Source organism: Phyllostomus hastatus, unplaced genomic scaffold (assembly GCF_019186645.2).
Source record: "Phyllostomus hastatus isolate PE091 unplaced genomic scaffold, TTU_PhHast_1.1 phas_contig_38, whole genome shotgun sequence".
NCBI lineage: Eukaryota > Metazoa > Chordata > Mammalia > Chiroptera > Phyllostomidae > Phyllostomus > Phyllostomus hastatus.
In genome coordinates, this window is record NW_025333869.1 from 16,642,852 (window position 1) to 16,652,535 (window position 9,684).

A 9,684-nucleotide genomic window follows, 5' to 3' on the forward strand; every position below is an offset into this window, starting at 1 on the left:
GAGGTATCCATTGTTTAGGGAACAGAATTAACAGTACCAAATAAATGAATTGTGGTTTTCAAAAGCTTGGTCCCTAAAAGGACACACAAAAAGGTAGCATGATTAATCAGAGGTAGGATTCCTACATCTGTTTGGGTGAAATCCTGAGAATGGTGTGAGGAGGAGGAAATATAAAGGAAAGACAAAAATTGGGTAGATACTGTATGCCCCTCCTGTTGTGGACTTTTCCAGAAATCTCAGATTGATATCATGCTCAACTGCCTATAAAGGTTGTAGAAGGAGGCAAAGCCCCAGAACATAATCTTATTTTGTCACTAGTAATAGAGAGTTGAGACCAACTGCCATTTTATATTCTGTACTCTGGCCCAGGGAAAGTGGAACTCTCTCTGTGTACTTCAAGGGTATACATGGCCCTATGATTTTTCCTGTGGTCAGTACAGTTATTATTCCAAAGAATAATACAGGGTTCTCTGAGCATTGCATTGAAGTTAGCAGAGAGAACCATAAAGAATGACCTTTAAATCAAGAACAAGAGCAACTCATTCAGGTACTAACTGGATTGACTGCAAGTCCAAGATCTGTCCAAAGAAATAGCTGTTGAGAAGACCAGTCTCAGAAGGTGGGCAAAAGAAAGCCTCCTTCCCCTCTGACTTAGTGTGACAACTCCTACAATAACAAGGGATGGTTGGAGAGCTCCACATTTACCTGTCAGACTCCATTATTCAAACAGAAACTCATAATTGTGTTATGTGATGAATGTGAATTGCCAGGTCTATAGGTTAATAACAATCAAATATAGGTAATTTCACAGGATTTAGCCTAACAGTTAAGGTCTGTTACAGAAAAATTAAGTTACATATATCCTTAGAGAAAGAACATTTAACTTTTTTTTTTAAAGATTTTATTTATTTATTTTTAGAGAGGGAAGGGAGGGAGAGAGAGAGGGAGAGAGAGAGAAACGTCAATGTGCAGTTGCTGGGGGTTATGGCCTGCAACCCAGGCATGTACCCTGGCTGGGAATCGAACCTGGGACACTTTGGTTCCCAGCCCGCGCTCCATCCACTGAGCTACGCCAGCCAGGAAACTTTTTAAAATTTTGAAATAATTACACTCAGAGAGTTGCCAAAGGAGTATAGTCTCACCTAGTTACATAACCGCAGTAAACTATCGAAACCAAGAAATTGACATTGTTGTAATGTTATTGAGACTAACATCTTATTCAATATTTTAAATACTCTAATTTTTTTTAGAATTACTTTAGATGTTCAGAAAAGTTGCAAAGTAGTACAGAGACTTTCCACACCTAGTCTCCACTATTTTTAACACTGTCTTAGGAACATGTATTTGTCACAACTGATGAATCAATGTTGAAACATTATTAACTAAAGTCCATATTTTATTCAAATACCCTTAGTTTTTTTCCAAATATCATCTTTCTATTTCAGAATATCACCCAGGATACCACATCACTTTAGTTATCATGTCTTCTTAGGCTCCTTAGCTCCTGTTATGACAGTTTCTCACACATTCCTTGTTTTAGATGAACTTGACAGAATAAGGAATACCAGTGAAGTATTTTGTAGAAAGTCCCTCAATTTTGTTGTCAGTTATGGTTTTATCATGATTATACTGGTGTTTTGAACTCTTGGCAGGAAGACCACAGAAGTGAAGTGTTATTTTCATCAGAAGTACATGCTACAAACATGGCATATCACTGACCGTGTTGATCTTGATCACCTGGCCTAGTCAATGTTTCCTAAGTTTCTACACTGCAAATTTTTTTTTCCTTTTTTTTTTCTTTCTGGCATAACAAGATGTTCTAGATACATCTTGTACACTTCCTGACCCAGCCCTAGAATCAGCAAATTCTCCAGAGAAGCCTGCTTCCTTTTATTGCTGAATAGTATTAGAAACCTAGACTTGAGAGTTGGGTTTGCTGACTGCTGCCAAGGTGTCATTGTTTCTAGGTTTTTTTAGTGAATAAAGTAAAAAAATATATGTGTGCTCTGTTTGCTTTGTATTCACCTCACAAGTGAAAAAAAAGAGATTTCCCCTTCACCATAAATAATATTAGATGTTGACTACACAATACCCAACACTGGGCAAATGAGGCTGACAGCAATTTCTTTATTCCATACAGTTTTGGAGAGGACAACAGACACCATTCCGGACACACAGAGTTTCTGCTTAAGAACAAAGTGAACAGAGACTGTGGGAGATAGATTTTATAGTAACAAGAAGATAAGTTGTGCCCCGGTTTTACTGGAGGATGTTTAATTCCACAAGCTGGCAATTATATAAAACCTGGTAGAATGGGGAACAGATGAGGTGCTGTTGGTCTGGCTAATAAGGGAACTAGCTGGCTTGTGAGGTCATACCTGGGGATCTCATAATTATTTGGGGCTCTGTGGGACCCCAGGGTGTCAAGGCAGCACTTGAAATTTTAGGTCTTAGAATATGTATCTATACTAACTAGTGTATATACACATAACTACAAATATTTCTTTATGTGTCTGAAGTTGTATCTCTTGCAGCAAAAAAAAAGCAATACACATTACTGAAAATAAAGCTATCTTCAACTATGTAAATATGTCTAAATAAATTCATAAATTTGGAATTCTGGGGTCAGTTGAATATACATTATAAATTATTCAATATATAAAGCCAAATATCTCCATAGAAAATTTATACACAATTTCTTCCCTTCTAAGATATGTGAGATTACAGATTTTACTATATTATTCACTATACATTTTGCTATATTTTTAACTTTATAATTTAAATTTCCATTTGAAAAATATTTCACTTCTACTATTTATAGAACACTTGTATATTTGTGAACAATTGTGTATGATTTCCTAATACAATAATTATTTCTGGTAGTTTTTCTATCATTTATTTAGTTGTGGAAAATAAAATTAGGTTATAGAGCTGAATTATGTTGATTGCTGAACTTGAACACAGAATTCAAATCTGTTTTTACTTCACTGAATTCTACAAACAACAAGTTAATATAATACTTTCTAACTTTTAACTTCTAACTAGAAAAGTGGCTGAATAGATAAAAGTCTGTCTAAATCTAAATTTTTTCCCTTTACTAAATTTTATGATTACTTTCTCTTTCTGAATTGCAAGGAAGATTTATATAGTAAATACTTTAATCTCTCTCGGTTTTCAGTGTCTTTTATGTTTGCTTATAATCATATGGAGCATGATTTATTATTTTATTTGATTAATATTAAATGTTTACATCTATGGAAGTATGGAATTTGTGTCACTACGATGCTTGCCATCTAGGAGCACAACTTTGCTCTTTTGTGTGTGTGCATATTTTCCATGTCTACTGATCTCTCCTTATGGGCTTTATTTGTTTGTTTTCTTGTTTAGAAATATTTTAAGTTATTGTTTTGAAAGCATAGTTCTACATTCCCAGAAGTATTTTCTGTGAGATATTAACAATGACTCATTGACTTAAAAAATGCTTTATGTATTACATTTGGGGAATGCTAATTTAACTTTAACAGATTTCTGTTATTTGTCACATCCTTCTTTTATTGCAAATCTTGAATGAGTTTGGCTTTCCTTAAATTTACTTGAACACAAAAGTCATTTTTCATGGGTCATATCGGGAATCTCTTATTAATAAGAACCCATTGGGACTGTGAGAGTACTTTTCTTACCCTGCAAAATATATCTTTTGGAATTTCTTTTGATAAAAGTTTATTGGTGCTATTTTCAGTTTTATTTCTCAGAAATTTTTTACACACTTTCATTCTTTTTTTAAACCAATAATCAGTTTTATTTTTTTTATGTACTAGGAAGTCTGGAAATAACAAATTCAAGGCTAATATAGACACTCAAAGAAGCCACTAAGGGGGCCAGAATCATTTGTGAATTTTCTGCAAGATACTCTTTAGCCTGTGCCTTGCATCTTAATAGTCACAAGATGGTTCTTTTACTGCTAGGTACTGCATCCCCTTGCAAGGTGAGGAGGAGGAGCAAAAAGTAAAAATGAAACACATGGAAAACAATCCAGATAAGAATCACCCTCTTTTTCAAGAGTCTTCTCAGAGCCCATTAAGTAACATCTGCTTATTTATTAATGACCAGGCTGTGAAACATGGACTGTCCTAGTTGTAAGACTGACAAGAGATTTTAAAAATAGTTCACCTTCCTAATCTGACAAAAATTGGGTATTCTTGACATAGAAGATGACATACTAGGGAAGCAACTAGAAATATATGCCAAGATTGGCTGAAACATCTCAAAGGGCACGTGATGAAGACATCACGGTCTGATCACAAAGCATTTGATTTAGGCACTTGTAATAAACAAGTACTGAAAGTACCCATGTTGCAGGTTATTCGCTTTCATTCTTAAAACACACATTTGTTTGGTATATAAATGTATGATATATAAGCAATTGTTTCCTCAGCATGTTATAGGTATTTTTCATTAGTATTCATTTTGGGTGATGAAAAACCATCATTGTAATTTTTATATTTGTACAAGTATATAATCTGTATATTCTATGAGTTCCTTTGAAGATCTTCTCTTCATCTTTTGTATTATGTATTTTATTATAATATATTTAGTGAGTTATTTTTAGCCTGATTGGGATTTATTGGGCTTTCTGGATCTGAGACTTGATATCATTAATTGTTCATGGAAAATTCTTTGCCAGTATTTCTTTATGTATTGCATCCCCATATATTTTTTCTTCATTGTGAAATTAAAATTTAGCAGTCTGTCATCTATTGCATTTTGCTTCTTTTCATTACTTTCCATATCTTCATCTCTTCATTTTTTTAGATAAATTCTTAATCTCTATCTTTTTGTTTATGAATTTTCTCTTTAACTATGCATATTCTGCTTATATACATCCAAACATTTTAAATATCGGTCTTATTTTTAGAGTCTTCAGTAATGTTTTTTAGAATCTCTTAGAATTTTTTAGAATCTTTAGAATTTTATATTCTCTGTGTCTATTTTTTCTTTTGTTTTAATTGTTATTGCCCTTTGCTTATATATTGTCATCTTACTATATAATTAGGATATGTATAAAATATGATATAATTTATATTTTGTCTTGATATTTATAGTATTTGATGTCAGATCCAGTTGCCTATTGCCTGTCAAGATTTATTCATTGACATGTCATTGCCTATTTGTGGGAATTCTTTATGACTTGTATTGAAGATGGGTCTAGAGAAAACTTTTATCTACAAATTCCAGACACTTGAAGACACTTGAAGACATCACAGAAAAGAATTTTCTTCAAACTCAGTGTTTGCCCTAAGGCATTTTGGACTACTCAGGCAGTATTAATTTGACTGCAGACCCAAATGAAGGCTGTTTATGGTTACAAACTCATGAAAAATTTATAGGTTTTTTCCTCTTTTTTTCTTCCACTTGCAACCAAGTTTCCAGCAAATCAATTTCTCTTAACTTTTCCTGGTAAGTAAATTTACAGCCAGTTCAACTTTGCATGGTCCTATCTTTGTGATGAGTATTTCTTGTTAGATGCACCTACTTGTTGGGTCCTGATATCTCACGCTATTCCCTAAGACCTGACAACCAGTGGAAAGTAAAGCTGAAGGTTAGTCAGATATGGAAACTTCCTTCAGGGCACAAGCCAGCTTTAATATAGCTTTCTTTTTTACGCTCAGGCCAAGACATGTGATGTTATTTTAGCTGAAACCTCATAAAACCAATAATTCAAGTTTTACTTCTTGAATGACAAGCCCAGTCCCAGACCATGGTTTTCAGCAATGAGACCAGCTCACATGGGAACTCTTTGGTATAATCATCCATTAGGTACTTCTTCCTTCGAACCTTAGCTCTTCCTTAGAGCCTTCTTAGAAGGCTCCTGCATTCTGCTGTTTCCAAGTACAACTTTTTGTTTTATTTTCTCTTCATGGTCTCTTAATATGTTTATCTTATGTTTATTGAGACTATACACACACAGCATGTACATATATTCATATATACACATTCATATATATGTATATTAATTCATTTTAAAGTTTCTCTTCTTATAGTTTACCAATGTTTTTTATTTATTTTGATTAAAAAGTTATTTTATAACATGAAGTTACGGAGACATGTCGACAGGAATTCTCTATTCTCTGTCCTTTTATGTTGAACATAAGTTCATTTAAAACTCACAAATGCCAGCTAATCCCTGATAATAAAAGGCAAAAACAGTCTAAACATATTTAAAGTAATGTTTATGTAACATAGCAACTTGCCTCAACATCTAAAATTTGTGACCTTGTGGCAGGAAAAGAAAACTCCAAAAGTTTCTTATGCTCTGTAACTGTAACACTTGCAAAATTTCACACAGGACTGTAGAAGCTGACCAGTCGTAACCAAAGCAACAGCCAGTTACTCAAGGTCGTACACTGACTCCCATGATAAGCTCCTGTGCTCTGTAGCTTCTACAAATCCCTCCTGCGTTTTCTCTTTGTCTCCCATATAAGGTAGCTAGACCTACCGCATTCAGCTTCTGTAACCTTGCTTTGCCACATAGGTAGGAAGCCCAGGACTATTTAAACCCCAGGAGAGTGAGGATCGGTGCTCAGAGGATTTGGATGTTAACCACCCCCTCTGGGCCCCTGGGTAATAAAGTTTGTGCTTCGTTATCTCCCCGCGTGTGGGTGGATTTTCCACAACAACCTAATTTTTAAAAAATCTTTATGTAGAAGCTAGGAATAAAAAGAATTAAGGAAAAACAAGAGAAATCCAACAACCACAAAAACAACAAATTTCTGTACTAACAGTGTTATTTCAGTTATATCAGATTATGTTTTTATTAGTTTGAATAATAAAAATTCTCATTAGAGCATTATAGGGAAATTTAAGGACAACAGCAAAGCTGAATAGCAAGTAAACTTTGTTGAGCATGAGAAAGGTTTTCCCTTGTGGTCTCTGGGAAATGAATTTAAGGAATATGTGCTGAGAAGAGATTTAGTCTTCTCTACAGAACTTGAATTTAAACAGGGTAATATAGGAAATATTGAGTCAGTACCAAGTTGGCATACTATAAATATTGGGACTATGTCAGAACAAACATAATTTATTAATTTGTTATACTCTAGTAAACTGAATCAGAAAAAAGGTCTTACATCCTCTCTACCAAATAGAAACTGCTTTTACTGACCCTATTCCCAACCCCAAATCCCTATATACACATCAAGAAAGTACATCATAAATGTATTTATTTGCTCTCCAATAGAGAAAAAAAAGATATGGGTAATAATATGAAACAAAGGTCATGGTACAGGCAGGTTTGTTAGACTGGGTTATATATGGGGATTAAAAAAGTTTCTCCATGGAAACAGAGTGTTCAATACTCTCTTCCTTTGTTAAAACACTGCTTTCATGTTACCTTTAATAAAACATGGATCTTCTGATTACATGAACAACCTGTATCCCACTGATTCCAATCATTGTTTGCAGGTGCTGATAATAAGCAAAAAGGGAAGTAAAAAGCCTCCATGCACAATTTATTGTTTTTTCCTTTAGATTCCTAAAATTATCATCCATAATTCTGGCATCCATGACTATTAGGAAAAGCCACTAGAAAGGGCTTGGGTTAGCCCTCAAATTGGGTGGGGCATCATGTCAGGAAATTGCCAAGCCAGGACAAACAGTGATAGCCAGGTTGATGGAAACTAAGTCATGGTGTCTGCCTGGCAGCTCTGTGCGAGGCAGGTTCAACAAAGAGGCAATGGCCTCTCCTCCAGCCTTCACCCTGAAGCCAGACAATCCAGTTCCTCCTGGTAAGTCCCTGGTGCCTTTTGTGCAGTTGCCCCAGTGCTTAGAGCTCAGAGTGAGTGAGTCAGCATAATGCTGTGTCAGGGCCTTTTAAGAGGAAGACCTGGGACTTCAGAAGCCTCTGTCTCTCTCTGTAACAATCCTGTTATTTTTTACAACCTGATGTTATGGGTGTTAAAGGACTACTTTCCTCTTCATCACCTGGGGTTGGCCCTGCCCTAGCATGGTCTGGGACCTCACCCATGTCAAGCAACCTTCAGGTTCTTGAGACATGCAGGAAAATATTCAAGACAGGAATCGAGGTGAAAGTAATGTAAACAGGCAGCATGGGGTCCAGCCACAAGTCACCATGTACACATATAACACAAAGATTTGTGGGGAAGAAAATAGGTTTTTATTAACGATGTTCCCAATTTGAGGGGCCTGGGAACTTCCTGCTCTGAGCCAATTCAACCAAGCTTTTCCACGAAGCACCAAAAACCCCATGGAGATCAAAGTCCAAATCCACATCCAGGTGTTCTTCATTATTGTTCATCTGTGGCCAAAAGTTTTTACTCAAATGGGTCTTCATCTCTGCAGCTCTAGGCTCTTTCTCTGATGCCAGAACCACCATCCCATCACAGCAGCTCTTTCTCCCTCTCTCAGGGTCTGGGGTGCCTTGCCAGATCACTCCAGATGGTCATGTGGGTGATGTCCCATCTACAAGGAACTTTCCAACTAATGCCTCCATGTGCTGCTCTCAAGGAGTGAGAGTGGAAGCAGTTCAGGACCCATGTACTGTGCTGCACCGGGTTGTAGCATCCCAAGGGCTAGAGTCCAGTGAGGGACACATCCCATGGTGGGACTCTGCCTCTAGGAGCTGGTTTCCAATCATGCAAGTCCTAAACCTCAGGTGGTCCTGACATCTGCCACTCCCACCCATGTGGGGCAAAGCAAGAGCTCAAGAACCCAAAGGCCAGCTGGCCCAGAGGCTGAGAGCCAAGAGAATGAGCTTCTGCTGGCCTTCTATTTAAAGTCCTCTCCCAGAATATCATGCACTCCAGAAACCAGTGGGATTGTCCAGATTCTCAGTCAAATTAGGGTCAGTGTTGGCCTTATTTACTTTTGCCCTTTTTCCTGACACCATGTTTTTAGCAAGGGAACAAAGTCTTAAACTACACATACTCTGTACAATCTCCCTCTTGCTGAGTTATGAGCTGCTTGGTTACCTCAGGAGATCTCCCTTCTCTGGTGGCCCTTCCCTTCTTGGGGTGCAAGCCACTTCTATCTTCACTTCCACCTTGGGGTTTTTCTCCCCACCCCCTGCCTTCTCCAGCGATTTGGCTTGGCTACTCTGTTACAATGAGAGTGGATGTATTAAAGCTTGGGACAGTGATAAAAAGAAAGTGAAACCAGAAAAGTCAGCATTTGTGCTGCCTGTCACTGACAGAACCAATAAGTAGAGACAAGGATTGAACTTTTATGGGTGCTTTATTCAGATGGACAGTGATCTGAGAAGATGGCAGGATATGTACCTTCAAAAACCATCTTAATATTTCATCTCAAGCTGACGTTTTCATAAGGAGAAGGAAGGGTAAGTAAGGTGTTTAGAAAAAATGTTAATTGGGTAAAAGTATAGGTCCAGCAGCAATCTTCCTAGCACTTCGTTATCTGTTGATCAAGCGTTTTTTAACTGTGTCATGGATTTCCCTCCCTGGAACACACCTCTATCTTGAATTAGTCTAGCTCTAATTGGTTTTTTGTTTGTTTTTCTTTCTATCTCCCTGACTAAAGTGATTTAAACCATCTCCTCTTAGGTATCTTTGGTTAGGGAGGATAGAGTCTTATAATTGGTCAGGCATTCAGGCCATTTGTTTAAACATTTGTCTATTTTCTCATTCCACTTGCCAGACAATTTTTCTAGTT